Source organism: Anser anser, assembly GCF_964211835.1.
Source record: "Anser anser genome assembly, chromosome: 3".
NCBI classification, from domain to species: Eukaryota; Metazoa; Chordata; class Aves; order Anseriformes; family Anatidae; genus Anser; species Anser anser.
Window position 1 is genome coordinate 36,722,006 of NC_139722.1, and position 23,383 is coordinate 36,745,388.

The 23,383-nt window shown below is 38.4% G+C and overlaps 1 long non-coding RNA gene across 3 annotated transcripts in view; it reads left to right on the forward strand.

Moving 5' to 3' along the window:
* LOC310897146 overlaps positions 1-18,167 on the forward strand; it is a 28,754-nt gene extending 10,587 nt beyond the window's left edge. For all 3 annotated transcript variants that reach the window (XR_014582098.1, XR_014582099.1, XR_014582100.1), the window contains exons 3-5: positions 12,929-13,040; positions 17,655-17,709; positions 17,895-18,167. This is a non-coding gene — a long non-coding RNA (uncharacterized lncRNA). The remainder of the gene's footprint in view (positions 1-12,928; positions 13,041-17,654; positions 17,710-17,894) is intronic.
* The last annotated feature ends 5,216 nt before the right edge of the window (positions 18,168-23,383 follow it).

Genomic DNA, 23,383 nt, shown 5'->3' on the forward strand with positions numbered 1-23,383 from the left:
CTGCTTCTCTCTTCTCCCTTTCTGAGTGCCCTCTCCAGAAGTTATAATTTTCCTGCAGCTTGTGCAATTGCACGGTTTAGAGATTAATGAATTGTGCTACATTTGAGTCTTACCTCTTGCACTGGAATTACATTACAAACCAGCAGGATATATTTGCTACTTCTCTGCAAGCATCTTGTGAACAATCATGATCCTGCTGTGAGAGCATCTAGGGTGACTGGAGAGAAAGGTCTCCTCTTCAATTTATTTGTGAAGAACCAGGTTCCTTAAAGTAAGGTTTGTGCTCCACCCCAGAATGCAGTCACTGGTGAGGAGGAGGGGTTAATCAAACAATTTGTTAAATATATTCACATCAAAGTCTCATACAGGGGTTATTTCCCCGGGAAGCCCTTTTTCTTTTTTTTTTTTTCTTTTTTTTTTTTTTTTTCAGTGGAGCAGGCTGCAGTGTATTTGCCAAACCACTCGTCCAAAGCTAACAGGAATGAGCATGGAGTTAAATCAAAGAAACAGATGTGGCTGGGTAAAGCAGGTTTCCTTTCATGTGCCAAAAAATAGGAGCATGTTCATCTGTTTTGTAGTCTGCCAATAGTGTTTTGTTTGGCTTGGTGAAAAACAGCAGTCAGACAAGCACTGTTCATAGGCATTTGTAGTCTGTGCCACTGATCGAATGCAGGGCTCTGTTCCTGAGAGCCCACTTACACGTTCAAACATCCAAGGTCCAGACTTTGTCCACTACTATCATGTCTGTAGGTCAACAGCATGCTCTCTGGCTTCCTTGGATTATGAAAGGGAGATTCCAGCAGCTTCAGAAGATATTAATGTCAGTGGCTGCACAGCGTGGAGGTGCCGACATACCATAGGCAAGATTTAAAAGGCAAAGGCCCCAGCCATACCTGTTTCTGCCGTTTCTGTTCCTCTTTTCCTGAAAACACAGTTCAGCTGGGATTTTTAAAATAACAATAATAAAAAGCTGGGATTGTTAAAATTGGATGTACAACAAGGGAAACCCATCCGATCCATATTTTTATGTGATGGCTGTCTCACTAATATGTGCAGCTCCCATTTTTGTTGGGTTTAATTCAGAACTGGCAGGGCTGGCTTGTCCCTATGGAACCACAGAGCCTGCCCACTGAATTCCTCTAAACCCTCCAAAACAAAGATACAGTAAATCATCTTTTTCCTTTGAGTATAAATCCAGCTGTTTTCTGCAGCACTGCTTTCTAAAAGACTTGATTTCCACCAAAAAAGAATAACGGATCAATTTTGTTGATACAAGTGTTGAATCAGTGCAGTAGAGCATGCTTACGAGCCTCTTCTTTCCCTTTCTTCACTAATAACAATGCCAAATGACCAAAAAAAAAGAAAGTGCATTAATGCCTAGATTTTGGACAGGGAGTTTTAAGGAAAAGTATTTTAGTTTGGTACTATTTGGTATCCAACAGGGCAAGCTCTATACCTGAAGTTTGCTGTTACAAACCAGATTTCAACATTGCATTATCTCACATTTTCAAAAATTTCGTCAGAAAGACAAGGATGATTACCTGGACATCACATGGAGTACATGCTAGTTACAATACGGTTCTGCTATACTGTATTTTTTTGTATTATGAAGTTTTGAGGAACTGATTTGTGTTCTTCTGAGTAAGCTCAGCAGAGCTGATGGGCCTTTTGAAGTCACTCAGGATTTTTCAGATGAACTGCTAGTTCACATCAACTTTGTGTAGGTTATACAGAACAGGATGAAAGATAGAAGTAAAAATAAATCACTCATTTCCAGCTGTCATTGGTCAGCAATGAAGAACCAATTTGATTTCCCACTTCAGAAAATATAAAATATGAGACCCTCCAAATATTCATTTTGATACTTCAATCTGTTTATGGAGCTACAACGTTCTTCTTTTTACATATTTCCAATATAATCTGAACTCTTTTATTTCCACAACATTAAAAAAAAAAAAAAAGTCAGCAGAACAGTAGTCCAATTCAGAACAAAGTAGTTGTTTTCAAGGTCTGCATGCATACTTTAAATTGTTAAATATACTTACAGTTTTCCAGTCCAGCAAGCATAGGCGTGTCCTCCTCGTCCTGCCTGTTAAATTTAGTCAGATGCTCTGAAAAGGGGAGCAGATTGTTCACCACTGGCAGGTAGAGTCAGGAAATAAAAATATTGACTCAAGACATTTGCAGGACAATTAAACAGCTAATGAAAGGACTGAGGTACCTGAAACCACAGTGGTCAGGAAAGGACTGAGCACCTCAGTTTGGCAGTCCCCTGGCTCCTACTTCTGATACTGACATGCTTTGGCTGTGGATTTAATAATGGTATGGTGGCAAAGCACTGTGAGTAACAGGCAAATGCTTCTTGAAGCATTTCTCATCCAAAACAGACATTTTATCCTCTATTTTTATTCTTCCAGACAGGATGTTAACATTGCATTGCCTTTCCTTTGGACAATTTGTGGCAGAGGAGCTGAACAGCGAGTTATCCAGGCAGAGCCTGGTCCCCCTGCACAGTAGTTTCCCTGACTGCCAACCAATTCTTCCGTGGGAAACGTGGGAAGAAGTCTGGATGCAGAGGGCAGGATTAGTCTCTCCCAGGGGCCTCCTGGAAAGCAGTAGCTCCTCACTACCATCATTTTCCCAAACCAGCCAGAATAAGCAAGTGGAGCACTGCACCTTTTCCAGTGCTGCAGCCCTGGCATGCCTCATGGATGGTGGCTGGGGGTGGGAGAAGCAGAGTCACAAATCTGCCTCCTGGGCTTCTGTGGGCACAGCCCATGCCAGTGAGTGCTGGCCAGCAGGAGGGAACTGCAGCACTGGCCAAGCAGCTGCAGAGGAGCACAGGGAAGGGTCCTTCATCCCACTCGTGAGAACATTAATCAGCTCATTTCACTTTGCCATCCGGGCAGCAGTAATTAACATCCTGAGTCACCTGTTGGTCCTGGCAGCTCACAATTTTCTGATGGATATGTTGAGCTTCAAAGACCCTCAAATAGCAGCTTGCAACTACAGCATGACTTGGGTTTTCATTTAACTGAAAATTGTTATGTTTGTTGAACAGTTCTGGCTTGGTTCAGCTAGAATCCCAGTAAGTACAGGTGTCTTCATGTTTCAGAAGGACAAGCTGAATTTGAAGCATCCATGTAGGATATAGGCATAAAGGAGGGTGAGGATCCCCATTCTTAAATTCATAATGTCACTACATTTCTTGAGAGGACTAAGAAACCCATTCTTATTTATTTATTTATTTACTTTTTTTAACATATAAAGGAGAGAGATTCAAATATTATAGGCTATGGTCAGATTAGGAGGAAAAAGAGAACTTCAGGGCAACTAAATTCATCCAAAGACTCAGGATTTCTGCTTTTCCTGGGGTTAACTGATATAGGGACATGAGCTTCTGGGCTCCAAGGTTCTGTACCATGCACGGATTCCCAAATCCATCAATGACTAGCACAGAAAAACTGTGTTTTGGAAGAACTGGAAGAAGATACAATCAGGTGGGGATCATCTAGTACCCAGATTGCAATAACTCTGTCAAGACAGGGGTGGTATGACGTGCCTGAAGAAAAGCAAATACAGAACAGCAAATAGACATATTTAAGAAAGCTGAGTGCTGGGCAGCAGGAGAAGTGATTCAGCTAATCCCATGAGTGGAACTGCCAGAGTTTACCTTGTTCAGCAAAGGCTAACAGGGAATACGTCAGTCCTGTGTAAATATATCAGGAGGATAAACATCAGGAAGGGAAAAGAGCTAGTTAAGTTAAAGGACAATATTGGCTCAGAAGGAAATGGTTATAAACTGGACATGAATAAATTGAAACTGGAAGACAGAAACAATTTTCTCACTATCACAGTGAGGCTCTGGAGAAGCCTGCTGGTAGGAGAAGTAGACATTAACTATTTCTCACAGAATAGAGCCCATGAAAAGCAATATATGACACGACAGCCTATGGTAGCAGAAGGTGGGATTAATGTGCAGGACTGATGTGTTCCTAAGTGATGAGGAGTAATCACTGGAAAAAGCCTATTATCTCAGATGGAGACTGTCTTGCCCACAGCTCTTTGCTGTGAATGTTAATGCAGTGCTTACAGAGTTCTCCCTCCGACTAGAGCCCTAATTCACTCCTACTGCCATCGCCTCCCATTGAAGACTGCCCTGCAGCCCTAGCAGAAGCTGGCCTAGACAGCTTGACCCTGATTTACAAGAGAGGCTGAACCCAGGAGGGCATTAAAGTTTATTTCTGGCAGAAAGTGAATGCTCAGTGGGTTTTTTTTTTTGGGTCAGGGAACTGAGAGGGAGAATATTTCTGACCTGATCACACCTACTATACTCTGGATACTTATGGGATTGCCTGGAATTGTGCTAACATCCTTTTCATGAGACGCATGATAATTTAGTGACCTGACAGAAGATTAAGCATTATGTGACATAACTCACCAGGCTTTGTCACTTTGTGCTGCAAGGGAACCTGAGCAGTCCTGCAGGGCTTTCTAGTCCTGTTGAATGAAAAGAGCAAAGCTTACAGCAGGGTTTTCTCCTCACTTCTGTTGCTTGAAACTGTATTTCAAAACTGGAATGGCTTTAGCCAGACATTTCCTATTGATTCAGGAAAAATATCTTTCTCTCATATATTTATTTGATGAAAGATTTATTTGATAGAAAGTTCCTATAGATAAGTTTATATGTTTATATGTTTATAAGCCATGTTCAGAACAGGGGTTTATTGCCAACTGTTAGTTCTAAAAAAGGCAGTTTCCAGGGGGTTTCTTCTGTATCATAAACACAGTAAATGGTTAGCATGAGTATTGATGAATCTGCTACTTACCAGCAGAATATGCTATTTTGCATAAGGAAAAGAGCTTGCTAAGGATGACTAGGAGCAAGGGCAGTCTGTCTTAGAACCAGGACATCTCACATGGTTGTTCTAACCCCGTTTTCTATCACCTCTCATTGCAGGGGGCGAAACTTCCTAGTTTGGCCTATTTATTTTGTCTGGATATTAATCCTCATGTTGTGTGTGTAAAGAAGCATGTTGGTGACTGCTTTATGTCTGGAAGCAGGAAGTCTGATTACATTTGTAAATCATCCTTGCTACTGCAAAAGTGCCAGCTGCAGACATTTTTTGTTGCTTTTTTAATTAATCAGCATGGCTAGTGGAAGAGGCCCAAAGTAAGAGACCAGTGTTTATTTGCTTCGACATCTAGGATTCTCTTAAAATGGTTTTAGATATTAAGTGAAGAAATACAGAAATTGGGAGTGTTTGGATCTTGTATTACTTTCTTGTAATGTGTGAGTTTTATGTTATCAGACAGATAAACAATTTGTAGTGTTGGAAATTACTTCACTGATGACCCATACATAACAGTGATTTTGAGATACTAACCAGTTTCTGATGAAAATAAAAAGAATTGTTTTTGTTTTGGTTTGGATTATATCTTTTTCTGAGATCACTGAAGAGAAATAAAAATATGCTTTATCCATAATGACATGTAATTTTTTTTTTGAGGGGGTGAATAAATAGCTTAACCGTTAATAATGAAAGAAAAGATAAAGACAACTTTAGAAAAATGTTTGAACCTACTCTAGTATTAAGTAGAGACTTGACAGCAGCTTTACATTTTTCTTTTAGAAGAGAACCTTCATGCATCATTCATAACTAGCATAAATATCTATTCAGTATGCTGCTTCTTCACATATTACCTTCAGTCTTTATCAGAATCATAGATGACTCAACTCATTCATATATTTCAGGAAAACCACAGAACTGCTCTTTTGTACTGAAAATAAAAGAGGAAAATAACTTTCAATGTCAAAGAAATAGTGTTTGCAGTGGTAAGCAGGTCTACTGGGCTGGGTGGAAGAGTTACAATAGTCTTATTGAATTCATCTCCTGAACAAAGCATTCCTACAACATTTTCTTTAAAGTAGAAATTTCCTTTCAGCATAGGTACATGCATGTGATATACTTAACCACATAGGGTCACTTACAAAACAGCCTGGATCTCCATATCCCTTTTTTTTTTTTTTTTTTAATCATTTTCTGGCTCATCCATTTGTCCCTGAAAGTTTGACAATGTAAAAGATTGAACTTCAAAAATGTTCTTGTGAGAATTATTGGGCAGAAGTTGCCTAAAAAACCAGCCATGTGACAAGTGAAAAAGCTAGCTAGGTAGAGCTGGGAAGAGGTAGGCTATACACAAAGTACCTGTAGGTACAACACCAAGCAGAGCTGGGTTTGGTGATGAGTGTCTCAGATCATCCACCTACCGGAGACCCTGATCTCTTACAGAGCTAGAGGACAGAAGTGTCCATGACACCCAGGTCATCCATGCCTTGTAGGCTGTCCAGATTTAGCTTCAGTTGTCCATGTTTTAATGCTATTTTTTGATTTGATCTTTCAGTTATATTAGTAAGATCAGGTTTTGGCTATTACTCCTAACTTATTAAACTTAGGACAGGAAGTGTTTACTCAAATAAAACCATCACTTAGGTCAAAGAATGAGTTAAGAAATACATATTTCAGAATTAGGTTAGTGAAAAAGTGTCTGCATCCTTTGCTGTGCCTTTGAACAAGTTGTTTTCAGTCATGTATTGCCTTCAGTTTTGTATGAGCTCTTGGGAGTTCTGCTGTAAGATTTCTTCCTTGGCCTTGTATCTCCATAATCAGGAAAGACTATGAGACTCACCTCTTGCTCATGAACACTTACTGAATCATATCACTTTGTCACATTGTACTGCAAGGAAAATGTGCTTTCATGTTAGAGGATTTCTTCAGCAGAGATTAATTTGGTCCCCTGCAAGCTGTCTTGGCAGATAACAGCGAGGTCACTCGTCTGCACTCTTTTCTACCCAAAGTAGTGGTATTTAACAAAAAAGAAAAGAGGACAAGTAAGTTACCATAAAAATGGCTGTTTCTAAACCTCGATCCCAAGAATTCTGGTTTTGGAGCTTCTGTTTTCTCTGATCTTACCTTTGTGAAGAAAGGAATATCCAACCCTAAATGAAAACATGGCCTGGACTATGAAATGCCAAACACAGCAAAAGAAATGTTTTCCTTTTCTCTGCCTCTTCCTCCAATAACAGCCCCCCATTCAACAGTGTGATTGGTTACATTTCAGAGTGCTATTCAACTATGAAAGGGATCTCAGTATTTTAAAATGGATGAAAATTTTCCACTGAAATAACATTTATGGACACTTATCGACTTTTACTGTTTGCTTTGGTTCAGCTTTAATTCAGGCAGCCCTGTACAGCTCAGTTCACCTGATAACAACAACAACAACAAAAAAAGAAAAAAAAAAAGAGAGAGAGAGAGAGAAAAAATGAAAATTTCCTAAATCTAGGATGTAATAAATACAACAAATGCTTTTTTGACACATGTATGTTGTTTAATATTTTCTAAAGACATGAAAAAACATCCTCTGATGTTGTAGACTGATGTATATTCTCCACAACACTACTCCAATGGCTCACCCTACCTCAATTACAGAATAAAGTTTGCTATAGTAAACTAGATTTTGAATTTTGTTCCGTGAAGTTATCTCATCTACAGATTCCTGTGAGCCCTCAAGCTAAACAACCTGACAAATAGCAGCTATAGAATATGTGCAGCAAAATCCTGAAGTAGTTCCACATGCATTTAAAGACCGTGGCTTCTAAAGCAGTTGTTCTCACAAGAGGAAGAGCTTTGCACGAATTTGTAAAGTCGTAGCAAACTACAGACTATGCACAGTGCTGCAACATCCATTCAAATAACCTAATACAGACATTAAACAACTGCTTTGCACAATACGTAACATAGTGATTAATAGCAATTAATGTAAAACAGATTATTAGGCTATAGTATTTTTGATTTATATGGAATGAAGTGAAGCTGTCAAGGAAAACACTGCTGACTACTTCATATCTCAGAACATATGGTAAAACTGCAGTGTAGATTTAAATTGAAGGAGAATTTTCTGGAGGACAGGTTGCATTTTAACTGCTGGAGGGAGCTAAAGAAAGAACTGCAGAGGTTGCTTTTTAGATAGATGAACAGTGTAGGAAAAAATCTGGAAAAAGAGGCCATGTAGGTTGTTTGCATATCACTCTAAAATCAAACCCTGTTATTATAGTTTATTTTATTCCACTTGTAGCTGGAAGTGGATCATGGCCTCCTGTAGATGGCAGAACTTCAGCACAGTGTCTAATGGCAAGGTGAATGAAAACAACATTTCACAGGGTGACTAATTCTCCCTGTTTTAAGATTAAATGAATGATCCTCTGGAGATATCTATCTTTCTCCTCTGATTATTGGTAAAACCTTCTGATGTCATTTTTTTCTTATCTGTTTATATAACTCCAGGCACAACTGAATTCTGGTAATAGTTCAGGCTCCAAAAAAAAATGGAAAAAAGCTGCTGCATGAGTGAGGTGGTGATAAGGCTGCCTGTCATCTGACTGAATTAACCTGGAGCTATGAGACATCGCATTAGCACCAGAACAGTCTGTACAGGAGCAGCGGGAAGCCCAGCACTATGCACATATTGTCTCCAAGCCTCATATACACCATGCCCGCTCTGTCCTGAGACACTTGGCAGGGACCTCTGGGCAGCTTGTGGAAGGCAGCTGCTGGGACTTGCTGAGTGACATCCCTCCAGCATGGCTCAAGGGAGCCAGAAACATACATCAAGCTCCCCCAAAAGAGGTTTGAACTGAAATATATATTTTTTTCTGTCCATGTATCAAGTAGAATTCAACCTCTAGTTTCTAAGCACATTCTCTGGCACTCCTAATGTCTGCTTGTGGGTTTCATCTTTGTCTGGAGACGGGAACATGCTTATCCTTTTCCAATTCAGCAACAATATATGTTAAATTAGGAGCACTGTAATCATCCACCCTCCTGCCTTGTGCCAATAGCCTTTGACTAACCAACACATGGCTTCCTTCAGTGGCTCTTCAGTCACTGCACTGTTCAGACATGTAGAACAAATAATCTTTTATACTAAAATGAAGTTCAGTCAGAAAGTTAGATTAGAAAAGACTTAGATTAGATCACAAGCAGAGGTATCAGCAGAAGCTACTTCTCTTCTGATGTCTGTTCCTGTGAACTGGGAGAGTATCCTCAGACTTACTTCATTTCAAAAGAAGTGGGGTCAAATAAAGTGTCAGTGTTTGGTGGAGATGGTGGTTTGCTGGATTCTGTAGTAAGATAATGTGTTACTCAGGACACTGCGAGTAATAATGAGTTTGAATGTCTGGTTAAAACTCAGAACAAAAGAGCTCTAGTGAATTTAGGGTCCTCTTTCTGACAATGGCCAGTACTCAGTAACTAGTGAAAGCAAGGTATACAGTGATTCTTCAGTCTTTGTAGCTCAATTTGGACATTTCTTTGAAGAACTGACTAGAGTTATTACTATTATTATTATTCACTGTTGTTAGCAGTAAGATCCAGTGGCATTAGATATGTTAATGAAGAAGGGTGCAAGACAAACATGGTAGAATCAGACTCGTACCCTTGAATATGCCATTTTGTAGCCTCATGAACTGTTTTTAAATATGCTTTGAGTTTAGGTGACTGACCACAGATTTTGGGCAAAAATTTCTCTCTCCAGAAGATACACCTAAGCTGAGGCAGAGGAATAAGCTTGCTTAAGTCATGTAAGAATTGTATACAAGCCACTTCAAGTAATGTCATGAATCCTTTATTCAAAGGACTTAACTGAAAGCATCTCTGTAATGGCTAGAACAGGACTTGCCTGGACAAGGCTGAAGACTTTAAATTCTTTAGTTGTCTTCCTTACAATTAAGAAGAAAAAGATAAAGACAAGGAGAAAGGTATTATTCACCTGCAAATCTCTTTATCCCAGTTCACAAAGATGTACTGCTTCGAATCACACACGGCACCAATGTGTTCTTCAACAAATAAATAGAAATAGTTCTCTACTACAGGCTGGTCTCTGTTTTGTACAGACAGGTTATGGACTTACAGCTGCTTTATTTGAACAGGGAAAATATATATACTTTTTGGAGGGAGGACAATGAATTTCCACAATGCTTCCAGTTGATGGAGTGATAAAAACAGCTGCCAATGTCTTATATCTTTTTGATTTTTTTTCATCAACAACCTTGCACAGGAGCTGCTGGTTTTTTTAATGGTGACATTTTACATTCACTTCACACTAGCTTAACAAAGCTATAAATGTGAAGCCATTTGCTAGCGTGGGAAATCAACCTCTTAACCTGTCCTACAAAACCATTGTGTTTTTTTTTTCTTTCAAAGAAAATTACAAGAAGAAACACATCTGCCTTGAAACCTCATAAAATGCTCATTTTGTCAAGATCAAGAAAGTATTTGACAGCTGTATATTTGCTTAAAATGTCACTCAGTAGAACATAAGTGTAGTCTAAAGGTGTTCCAGGCTTTCACAAAGGGGAAGAATTAAAAAGCTAGGGAGAAGGTTCAGAAGGAGAGAGACTGTTTGAATTTTTCCTGTTGATAAAATTGCTAAAATTTTAAAACATCGTAACACAGTTGTTTATATATTACCGTAGAAGACCTACATTGACTTTCAGATGAGAAGAAAATTTAGGGAAAAATGTCTATTTCAGCTGGCCTTGTACTGACATGCATCACAAATCAAGTAAGACACCTACACATAAATATACTTACATATATATATACACACAACTATATTCTGTTAAGTACTCTGCCCTTATATAACCTGTGATCTGCATGCAAAGAGAATGAAGAACACCAATAAACCATCATCATGCCAATTTTACATCCATTTTGAGCTGTGCAAAGCTGTCAAAAATCAAGTTTCTAACTTGTGCTGAATTCACAAATTAAAATTTAATATTTTTCCAGCTACCAGAACTGCAAAGCCCATTTAGGAAATGAGATGAAAACATATGAGCTACTTCTTATTATCTTCACTGGTGATGATAAATAACCTGTAATGAGAACTTTGACTGACAATTTTTTCAATAATATATGAGGCGGAATAACATACCAATTGCTCTTTCCTAAGTATATTGGATTTGCATTATTAACAGTGATAAAATTGTTTTTATCCATAAAAGTAAGATGGGTTGGGTGAAAGCAAACATGAATATGAAACAGAATTTTTCCTCCAGTGCATATGTGTTCAGATAGGGACAAAACCAAAGGGGCTAATGTGCTTAGGCTGCTTTGACTTTGGTATAAATCAAATTGGAATTAGAACCAGGAAATCAATATGTTGAGGTAAAGGATTAAAAAGCTGTGGATCACCAAGTGACAAAATAGCCTGGACAACTCCAAAGAGATGAAAAAGATCTGAATGTGAATATGTAGATAAGTTAAATATATAAAATATTTTAGGATATTTGTGTGTGTCTAGGAGTAGACAAATTACTTTTAAAATTTATGGAAGAACAGAGCTGGAAGCTCTCCATTAACATACCATGGGATATTGTGGGAGTTTTGAAAAATTAGGAAAAAAAGTTAATAATATGTCCTTATGTAAGGTAGATAAATGATATCACCCATATAAACAGAGAATGGACAACTTTAAATTTACCCTTGATGGACCTCTAGAAACAATAAAGCAATAAAATAATAAAGAATAAAAGCAATAAAGCAATAAGAATAAAGAATAAAGTAATAAAAAATTAAAGAGAAAGCATGGATAATTAATTTCTGATTTTTTTTTGGAGATAAAAGTTTTTATGAGGTGATTGAAAAAGTAGTGGTTAAAATGTGCTTAAAATATAAGCTCATCATTTTCCTTTATTAACTTGTGTGATCGTTTTGCTGCTGGGAAGATTTGTGGTCTCTGTCTATTCCAGTTTTGAGGTAAAGCATCTCAGCCTAAAGTTTAGGATATCTGAGAGAACTTTACAAAAGTGAAAAGAGTATGTAAAGTGTGAAGTGGTTATGGCAGCTAAGCTGATGGGTGGTAACTTAAACTGTGTTCAGTCACAGTCAAGCACATATCCCTAACGGCGGGGGGGCTCCTGAAAGAGGTTTAATTGAACCACAAATGATATTCTTCCCAAAAGCTTAGCAACACATGAAATGAATCAAAGGAATCACAAAGGTGGCTTTTGTTTCGTTAGAGGTTTGCATCTCATGGGCTCCTCTGAACAACATGCGTTTTGGCAGTGCCAAAGCAGGCTGAGGCAGATGTCTCAGATGTCTCAGGTGGGAGCTGCAGCACTGGGTGGCAGACGGATGGCAGCAGTCCTGTGACCATAGCAGTAAAAGCTCTGAACTCCCTGCTCTGAAACGCCCTGTGGAGCTGCCCTCGCGATAGCATCTCAGCTCCTATCCCGGGTAAATGGCTGCAGGGCAGTCAGTCCAGGACTGCCTCCAGCATCTTCTGCAGCCACGTGGCTGACTGGTGGGTACAAAGATGTTTGCTGTTCCTCAGGGGTATGTCTGGGGGCTGAGTTAGCAAGCATATCACTGGATGGTGATGTATGGAGAAGGTAATATTCGTTGGTGTTGCTTGACTGAACCCCAAGGCTGAGTTTGATGTGAAGGCACCTGGGCTAACCTCACTGGTAGCAGACTATATTCCCAGAAGGTAGCTCAGAGCACACCTGCTACTGGAAATGCCTCAAACGTCACAAGATATGGCATCATGGTGGCATACTTCTGATCTGATAACCCCTGTAGGAGCTCATGGGAGGAGGAAAATTCTGCTGGTGTGCATAACAGCTGGGAAATGGAGGAAAATGGCTTCTCTGTACCACGACAACAGTGTTTTTGTGAAACATCTTTACATCTAGCTGTGAGCATAGTGAGAGTTGTGGGTCTCTCTGTGTGGCCTCCTGAGAGGCAGAGGTAGCCTTGGAAGGCACAATATGCTGCTACTACATACATTATACTAGTTTGCAAGCAGGAATGATCTGATGTCATCTCACTGGAAAACTTGGCTTGCTCCTACAAATGCACAGCTAGTTGGAGTGCCTGCTGCAGATGTTTGGCTACAACACCCATCCTGGGTGCATCCGTACCCAGCACACCATGGAAGAAGGGACCCAAGGAAGTGCAAAAGTCCTGAAGATGGTAAGTAGAGGAGCCCCATTTCATGAATGTTGTCATGATACTTATATCCAGAAACAATTTCAGGGGTGTAATTGAATTCCCTTAATTTCCTCATGCCCGTGCCTGCTGTGCAAGTACCCTCTGAAGTCTGATGTGGGCAGAGAGAGAACCTGCTGGGCCATGTGTGAATGTTTGCTGGGACTAGACGGTGAAGGTAGATGCAGGGTGAATGGAAAAAGTATACAAGGGAATAGCAGAGAGCAGAGGGCAGGAGATAAGATACAGCCCTACAAGCTGTTGTTTCTGTGGATGTGCAGTGACACTGCGTGTTCCTTGGGTATCTGGTGCTATTTTGACAGTGGTGACATACTATTTAACCCATACAAGAGTGATGTACTGGGCTATATATACAAATGCAGCTTTATAAAAATCAGTCTTAGGCCTTTATCTCCTTAGTATTGTTTACAGGATGCCTTTCAGGGAGAAGGATGATGGTTGTGGGCTAGTTTCCCCCTCAATGGCCAGAATGATAATTTCTGTTGTGCCTCATGTTGTCACTTCCAGATCTGCAGAACTGTTATTCTCCCCCCACCTTAGAATTTGAGGCAAATTAAAGCAAAGACAGTTTCACAGCCCAGATGCCTTTTGCTTTGCTAGTGTACAGCTGGGAGTGCATTCTTGTTGCACAGCAGCCCAGTGTGATGTTTTAGTATGTACTGTGCTACACATCCCACTGCGGTTTTGCTGGAGGACAGTCTTGAATAGAAGAAGCAAAATGTAGCGAAGTCTGCAATTTCACTAAATATGGTGACATATGAAAAACATGTCTTTTTCTTTATTCTAAATTCCCTGAGGACAGAAATTTGCGGTTCTCTGCAGACTGTAGGGCAGAAATGAACTAAATTGTGTTCAGAACCAACCAAAGAGTGCTCCAGAATGAAATGGACTGAACCAAAATGATAGTACACACGGACCTGTTATGTGTTTTTCTATTGTCCGCCCTTCACAAAAGATATAGAGACATTAAGCAGGGCACAGAGTATGGACCCTGAGTTATCCTGAGTTTGAAAAAGGTGCTTGAATATTAAAGCTCTGAAGAAGCTGTTTTTTCTAAAATACTGTGAGAGATAATGTGATCACAATTTAGAAAAAGCTACACAGGGAAGTATTTTCTGAAAATAGAAAACTATTTAATTCCATAGCAGAAGGCTTATCATGCTCCTTAGGCTAGAGACTGAAGGTAGACTTGGAAGTGAAGGTGATTAAATTATCAAAAATTATATCTTGAAAAATGATGGATTCTCTGCTTTTAAATCAACATATCTGTCCTGGTCTAAATAGAGAATTATCTTTTTTTTTTTTTTTTTTTTTTCCCTATAAGGTATATTATAGTTGAAGGGGTAATTAGGGTCATTGTAGAAATAGTTGATCTAGGTTCTTTGTTCTTTTTCAGATGAGAGATGAGATTAGATTCTAATTGCTTTGTTTCTTTTGGTCCTTAACAGTGAAAGTAGTTTTTAACTTGATGGAATAATCAGGAAATTTCTGCTTTCACATGAACCAATAGGTGTTATTTTCTGCTGCATACTTTTTAATACAAAAATGGTAACAGAAAAATAACAACATCCCATTATTATTGTGGATCAAATATAAACAGTGATATGATTTAAAGGTATAAAGAGTTTTGCACACATGAATGAGGAGATTACTAAAAAATAAAACAGAAGATGAAAAATGACAAGTGCAAACTGAACAGTCTTTGATATCTTTAGAATAATTTTAAGTAACTCAGCTGTTAAATAAAATATGCAGTTTTAAAATATGCTACTTTACAGAAACAGAGATTGTAATGAAAAGAAATCACAGCAAAAATAATTTGGCACCGGACTTTGCAGGGAAGAGTAGTAAATATTTTCCTAAGTCTGTGCTTTTTCTGGGATGAGGGATTCAAAATTGTGTGGGCAACAGCAAAAATACTTATGAACATTGTAAGATTGTAAATTTGACATGGCATTCTGTCCAGAGAAAATATTTCCAAGATCTCAAGGAAATGGATACAGAAATAGGAGAAGTTTTCACAGATATTTTCATGAGTTCACTCAGTTCAGGAGACATTCCTGAGGACTGGTCACAAGAACAGACTAACCTGCAAAGAACATAGAAATACAGGAAATAGGACAAAGACTAGTTGATATCATGTATAAGAGAAGTGTAAAGAAGTATTTTAAAGAGGGCAAATGGAGAAACATTTGTAAAAGCAGTGTCTGCAGCGGCTCTGACAACTTCATTTTCAGGAAAAGGAAGCTATGCTTCATTAACTGGACAGAACCATTTGAAGTTCATTATTGCTAAGACAGACAAAAGGTGAGAAAGAACATGCTCTGTATCTAAGATTTTGAGCAGAAGGACTACCATGTAACCCATGAGGCTGGCTTGTAAATATATGAACCGTGGACGTATAAACTGCTGACATATAAAACTGTGGAACAGAATAGACAGCAAACCAGACAGGAAGTTTGGCAAAACTAGGGGGTAGTCTCACACTGACTTCACAAGATGTATGAAACAAAATAAAATAAAGTAATAAAAAATAATATAAAGTAATAATAAAATAAAATTAAAAAACAAAACAAAACAACAACAAAAAAAAGCCCTTCAACTCACCCACCCTGGAAATGACCAGAGCAAGCAAACTGAGAACCAAATATTGTACTGCATGCAACTGGGGACAAACACCACTTACTCTGAGTAGTCTATACAAGAGGGAGATCTCATGAGGTGACCAGTCTGGTCTTTACAGCGTTTCACAGGGAACTTGGTATATTCACAACCTAGATATCTGGCCCAAGTAAATAAGTAATATTAAGATTGAAATCAAGATCCATAACTTAACAGCTGAGCCTAGTGAAGCCCCAGACCAGGACTGTGAGATTCTGCTTGTGGATGTTAAAAGTTATGAATATGAACCTCAATCACTATCTGTCCAGAAGCATAGTTGCTGCTTAGTATCAGGAAAATCCTTTCATCAGGAATGGAATATGTGCTTGAAATCTACATTCTCTGAGACTGTATGCATTTTAGGAACATAAAACAGCCAGGGTGCTGTGGAGGCTCACCCGTCTCTGTTATTTTTCCTTCCAGGCATGTTATAGTCAAATTTCTTTCTTGGGTATGTCTAGCATGTTGCACAATGAAGCTCAAGACTTGTTTTGCTTTTTTCAGCTTTAGTGGTCTCTACAGCTCTAGAGAATATTTGGGAGGAACAGTCAGTTACAAATGTTGTTGAATCTGGATGTTTTATTATTTTGTGTTCTGGCAAAACTATGAGAAAATCTCCCCCAGATGGATGCCTATGTTTCATCTCTATGAACCCATCTGGCATCCAGACATACCTGCAATGGTCTGGAAAGGTGGAAAAAATCAGTCTTCAGGAGATTTGAGCCCCCTGAAAATTTGGCTCAATATGTGGTGCAAAGTGGTAGTCTGCTGTACACCAAGTTCTCCCACTCTTTTCCTTCAAACCTTAAACATATAAGGAATTGGTTACATGGCTTACTAGAAAATGTGGTATGGATAAATATATTTCTAATTTGATTTGTCTGTATATAGTAAGGATTGTAATAATATAGCATTATCCTGTATTATATAGCATGCTCTCAACTGCACCCAGGGAGATCCACCCTGGGTGGAGAGCATAGAGCTTGGCTGAGCACAGTGGTTTTAAAAAATGAAGTAATACATGCTTGGGACCTCTAGTTTATCAGTAACCAAGAGTCACAAAACCAAGTACCTCTTAACCTCTCAGTGAATGAAGTTGTCATGAGTACATTTCTGGACCAGAATGGGTTCCTACTGGAACACGATGGACTGTGGGAGACTTTTGTACTCTTTTTATAGTTAGGAGTTAATTAGATACCATCATTGTAAAACCTTCTCTTGTATGTTATTTTGGCTAAGTTTTCTTTTGCAAAATATTTTTTATAAGCCTGGTGGCAGTGGAAAGATATTTTTATTTCTATCCTGAAAGAAAAAATAAATTTGTTTCTGCACTAACTATTCTTTCTTCTCTCTGGGAGTAGTCAAAAAATAATATATTACGGGATGGACTATACATTATGCAGTTGTATCTACTTTTACTGAAACTCGTGCAATGCACTGTCTTTTAGTTGGTAAAGAAACAGAACTTAGATGATAAGTCTATGAGTAAGCAAGAGCAAGGATCAGCCTCTGGAATCAGCCATTACCAGATTTGCTTTTCTTTTCTGAAAACTTTCATGCCATATTTGCAAGGCACTTGTGGAGCAAAACAGACTAAACTAGCAGAGGTGGAGCGTCCAAATCTCCAGTTCAAATAAAGTCAGCTGGGGTCTAAATCTGCAACAGTGTCAGTGTGCCATGACAGACATAAGTAACATGTACCTATGAAACAAAGGAAACAAGCCTTTTCAACTTATATTCAGACATAAAAAACAAAGCCAAATTATGTGCCTCTTGTATTTGGTCTTCCTCTATGAAAATTACGTGCAGATTTTGCCATACTAACAGGATCCAGCCAAGTTAGCTTCTGTAGACTTGCTTTTTGAATGTATTTTTATTTATTTATTTATTCATTCATTCATTTATTCTTTACTATAGGAACATGCTGGTCCCTGGAGGAGTATTACAGATGAACTTTGCAAGGGAACTGAAGGTAGTTGGATCTAATTTTGGCCTCATGACAGACAAAGACTAGAGGAGTGGGAGGTGGGAGAAAAGATGGAGATGTTTGGGTGACTCCTGTGCTCTGGCATGAGTTCATAGGAGCAAGAAAACTACCCTTACCTTCTCTGTACTTTTTTTTTTTTTATTTTTGTGGTTCATAATTCTTCAATCAAGAAATCAAGAACAGCAGTCCTGAATTGGGTGACGGAGGGACAAGATATGGACATTGTTTTGAGGAAATCTGAGTGGAGGAGTGGCTTGTGGTGTAACTTTTTCCATGGTATAGCAAGGGAAGAAATGTTCCTCTTCTGAATTGATGTTCTGTGTTGTTTCTACACGTGAAATGATAGCACATCCTGCTGACAGGAATGCCTTCCCAAGATGTGAAAAGGTGGCCTCAGGATGAATACGTACTAGATCATTAAATTTTTCTCTGTTTTAAAGGTTTTCTTGGAGTTTAATATTAGTAGTGTATTTTTTTTTTTTTAATTAGATTTTAGAATGGACTTCAAAACCATAAACAGATGAGAATTCCTGTGGCAAGAAGTGCTCAAGGTTAAGGAATTCCCTACTCCCATTTTCTGGCAAACATACAAAAGTACATCCAAAACCAAATTTGATTTGCATAATATTTGTACTCAGAATTTCTCAAAGGAATAAACAAATTGCAAATTAGTTGGTAATGGAAATAAAATGAAAATAACCAAACTCCTATGTTCCTCTGGTAAAGGATAGATCTGCAAATAAAGTTTTACATTTTTTTCTGCTTGTTTTTTTACTTTTTAATTTGACCATTATGTGATAAAGAACTACAGCCAAGCTGAGTGTAGGCTTTCATAAAAAGGGAATAAGAGCAGATCACGATATTCAGGAAATTCTTGTACACTGTAGCAGTCCAGTATAAACTGAATGGGCTTTAGCAAATGGAAAGATGTTTTATTAGTAGTAATTAAGAAGTAAACAGGTAGAGTCCATAGATTCCTGTCTGAAATTGTTTGGGAAATGTGCATTTTTAAAATCAAAATAGATAGGCCATTTCAGCTTTATCCTGAATTCTCAGGTTCAAAATAAGTTTTGCTGTATTTTATTCATTTTTTTTATAATTTCATGTTATTCTCATGATTTTCCTCACATTTTCCCACATTTTTTCCTTTCCTTTTGTCCTATTTCAATCTACTACAGGGGAAAAATGTAAATGATAACACGCATAAGTCATCAGTGAAGTTCTGGTATAAATGGCAGACATCCTATTGACTCCAGTGTGTGCTATATTCACTTATGTCAGAACTCAGTTTATTTCATGAGTTAAGAAACTGGTGCAGCAGGCAAAGAATTCTGGCATCACCTTCTGAAAACAAAACAAAACATTATCCTTCCTACTGTGATTTTATTCTGTTCACTTCTGACATTACATCTCAAGCTTTCCCCTGTTTATTGTAAATGAAGAAAGCTACCCCTGAGCTTTGGGCCTAAAGTGCTAAACTTCCCCAGATAGGATGAAATTTGTGTTTTCCAAATCCCAGTCAAAAACAAACAAACAAACAAACAAAAAAAACTAATCTCAGATGATAAAAAAACTTTTTTTTTTTTTTTCCTCTGTATGTCACAACTGGTTAGAAATGAACTCTACTGGAGTAGGAACAAATAGAGTAGCATTTTTTAGGGAATTGAAATGGCTTGAAAAAAAATAGTGTCTACTCCACAATTATCCACTTCCAGTGTCATAATGTGCAAATAAGGCCAAATATGCCTGTAAACTGTCTCTTTCATTTTCTCAAACTGTCCCTTTTTCCTCTTACATGAAGGTCAGGCAGAGAAAGATGTGTCATGCTGGTTGTTGAACAGGCTGCTTCAAAAGCCCAGAATGGTCTTGTAGTGTGGAAGAAAATGTTTAAAGAACAAGCACGAGTGCAAAACACACTGGTCTGTAGCCTACATTAATCTCACGTGAGCCCAGGATTTGGAAAATGAAGCAGAAAGCCACAACTGTTTTCCTCTATACTCACTGATGCTTACCACCAGCAATTGAATAAAGAAGTGGGTGTTTTATTGGCCATAGACAAAAGAAGAAATGACATTTTAATCAAGAGTCTTCTAGACTTAATAAATATAATATAATTCCATTTATTTCATTCTCAAACCATTATATTTTAAAAACAAGTTAAAAGCTATCTTAAATCAATAATTATAAAACACTGTCTGAATCATGGGACTGTCAGCAACAATTTGTCTTGTGAATTCTCTCAGTCTGTGACTAAGTAATTACTTCTAATTCCAGTTCAGGCTCCACACTCCTTGATAAATATATAACTCAAGGACCAGAAGATTGTTTCAGCATTCAGTCAATAGCTATCTAATACATGTGCATAATCTGCTTTAAATGGCAAGTGTGAGGGAGAGGAGCACATCTGTGTGCACACGTACAAACAGAGGGCTGGGTTAAGAAAATATGTTCTGTGGGAATGTAACTCTTCCACTTTACACTGATAGGCACCAAATGACAAAGGTAATTAAAGATGTTAAAGACATTAAAAAAATAAGGTGGTACTGTCAGACCATTCCTTTCAGTTTCCTTCATTCTGCTTTGACTATTTCTATCCCTCCTCTCCTTTAGTGCTCAAACAGATAAGTGGCTTCTGTGTGGAAAAGATTACTGCAAGAATTCTTTGCAAAAATGAGGAAACACTTCTTGCTCTTATCCTTTTGATTGTGATTTTAAACATTGCCTCAGTCATATTCAAAAGCAAAAAAATGATACATTTAAATATGTAAAGATTTTAACCTGTAACAACTAACGCCTTTCTCCCCTCCACCAGAAGTGAAATTCAGGAAGCACAGAAATGCCTAACACAAAGAGTTGTAGTATGATTGGGATCTGTAAATGGGAATACCAATAGGTATGGGGGAGACAAGACCTTCAGGGAGAATAACTACCAGCAGACCAGCTGATTTTTTATCTATTTTTTCCATCAGAAGATATTGCTTCTCCCAACAAGCTTGGCTTCTTGTTGAAAACTGAAGGGAAATGGATGAACTGATACTCCACTAAGCACTTCTTTAGAAGAATAAACCTAGCTGCTAGAACTACCAGTGATGTAGCCAAAATGATTCCTTCATTAAAAAACAATACTGCCTTTCTTTATGAGGTATTAATTTAGACTTTGCTATTTACTGTGGTGGTAAATCACCACATTTGGGTTTCACTAGAGGCCCATGTGGGTATGAAAAGGAAACTGTGAGAAGCAGTTCCAGCTCCCACCCATTGCTCAGCCCATGTCCCCACTAGAGGAAGGTGGGTAAGGACAGAAGCTGTGATGGGTCCCTCAATGATATGTTTTGGGGTCCCCCAGAGCCCTCTGGCTCCAGCCACTCCAGTACTCCTCAGGGCTTCACCATTGGCACTCAGAGGGATTAGAGGCATACCTGTCCCCAGGGGGGATCATCAGAGCATCTCCAGCCTCTCCACGCTCACACCCATCTGATCAGAGATCAGCAGATGACAGAAAACTACCACTGTGAGTGGTCTGCAAGGCCTCTCAGTTTTTTCCTGCCACTGCAAACCTCCCTGGGGCAATATATATTCAAAATGAAAGGAATATAAAGGTAAGTTTTGTCTTTCACTAAAGTGAGCTTTACCAGACCTTGAAACCAGGAGCTTTTGGTTCAAAACTCTGGCATACATTTCCCTCTCATAAACAGAACTACATAAATTCTTAGAAAGGATCTTAAGTGTTGGCTCGAATTTTTAGGGAGGTTGTCATTTTCTATTTACCTAATCACATTTATTTTTTAAATTTCTGTTATTAAATAGACTTTTTTTTTTTTTTTTAAATCTGTTATTAAATTGACAAAACACATGAAGTCAGTTTTACTCTAGTTTCACTACTCAAGATATTTCAGTTGTGAGTTAGTGCAGGCATAGATAAAAATGAAGTATTTAGTTCAAATTTCCAGAGATTCTCTCCTTTGTTAGCAACAGATAGCTTTGCAAGAAATCACTCTAAAACTAATAAATAGGGATATCATCCCACCTTTCATGAGATACTGCTTTGCTTTTTACTGTGGAATTATCTCACTGATTCCACTTCTCCTTTCTATTCCTATAATCCTGGTTACCTAAGTTTTCTCTTTAAATAGAGACATAATAGCAGTTAGATTTATCCTGTTGCTGCTTTTATTATTGAAAAACACACTCTGAGCAAAAGCGGTGCTCTATCCATACCATACAGTGGTCTAACTGCTGGGATAAATTCCAGAGCTATATTTTCCTGTTTTTTTGGGGAAAACAAACAAACAAACTAACAAAAAACCCACCAACTAAATGAAGCTTAAGGAAACTCAGCTGCAGAACATATCAGCTTATAAGAGGATTGAATTTAGCCCATTGTGCTTAGTTTCTGGAAAACCAAACTAACCAAACCTAACAACTCCCCTCCTTCCAGAACTCAGTGAACAGTGCTTCAGGCTGGCGCTGGTGTGCTTGCTTGGTGTCTTATTTATGTGGGCTGCTCTTTTCTTTGGGAAATATTCCAGCTGCCATGCTGTGATCACAACTACCGCTGCTATTCCTCCATGCACTACACTCAAAAGTTCCATTTCCAATAGTTAACTAATTATTCACTCAAGGGAAAAAAAAATAATAAGAAAGATCTTGGGCAAAATGACATCGATGGTGGTGTTGGGGGTAGGAAAGGTCAGAATGCATAAGAGCATGGAAGTACCTGAACTATGTGGTTGCTTTACTTGTGGTGTTGTGATATACCTTGGTTCAGCTGAAGCAGAATGAACTGGTATCAAACACTGGAGCTACTTGTTTGATCTTTGGGTCAATGATGCTGAAATCAAAGCTGGTTACCTTTTTCAACTCAAGGAATCAGTGATGGTTTAGATTTTTAAACTGAAAAATCCTATTATTTGATAAGTTTTCTTCCAACCCAATTTGGTCTACAGTTTTTGTTTTTTCAAATCTCTGCAGCAGCTAGGATTTTGGGGAGCTATTTATAAACTTTATTGGACACTCCAAAACCCTCCAGTTTGCTCAGCCAGCTCCAGTAAAAAACATGAAGACACAGAGGTCTGTCAGATCTTGTGGTTTCCTTCACATCGCGTTGGAAATATTAGTTGTAAATAAGAGCGTTGTACACTGCTACTGATTGTTAATGAGGTAAATGTGGGAGAATGTAACCATGGTTGCCAGGCTATCATGGATAAGGATGCACTGTTTTTACAGGCTTTTCATAAAGGAAAATGAGACAGGATATTTCATAAAATAGTTAATCGTTCCTCAGCCATGCTGAGGGGCTCTTTGGATTTCTGTTGAAAGCTTTCTTTTTTCTTTTCATTTTTTTTTAATCTGAAATTGATCTTAAATGGTGATCCTGACTGAAAATGAGTAGAGGAAAATACTTAAACTGCAGTACTTCATGTGGCAATTAGAGTACAACTACATCTCCAACATTTTTGTAAGCTTTTGCGAAACAAAAAGGAGTCTAGCAATCTTGCCCCTGAGAGCATCTGGATGCTGGGGTTCGTCAGCGTACTCTGCTGCCCTTCTCACTACTTCCGAGTCTGGCCTTCTGGTGGAATCCAGAGTGCACCAAAGCAAGAGGGTCCACTCAGATCTTGTCCTGAAATGAAGTCAGTACCTAATATGGTACTATCTA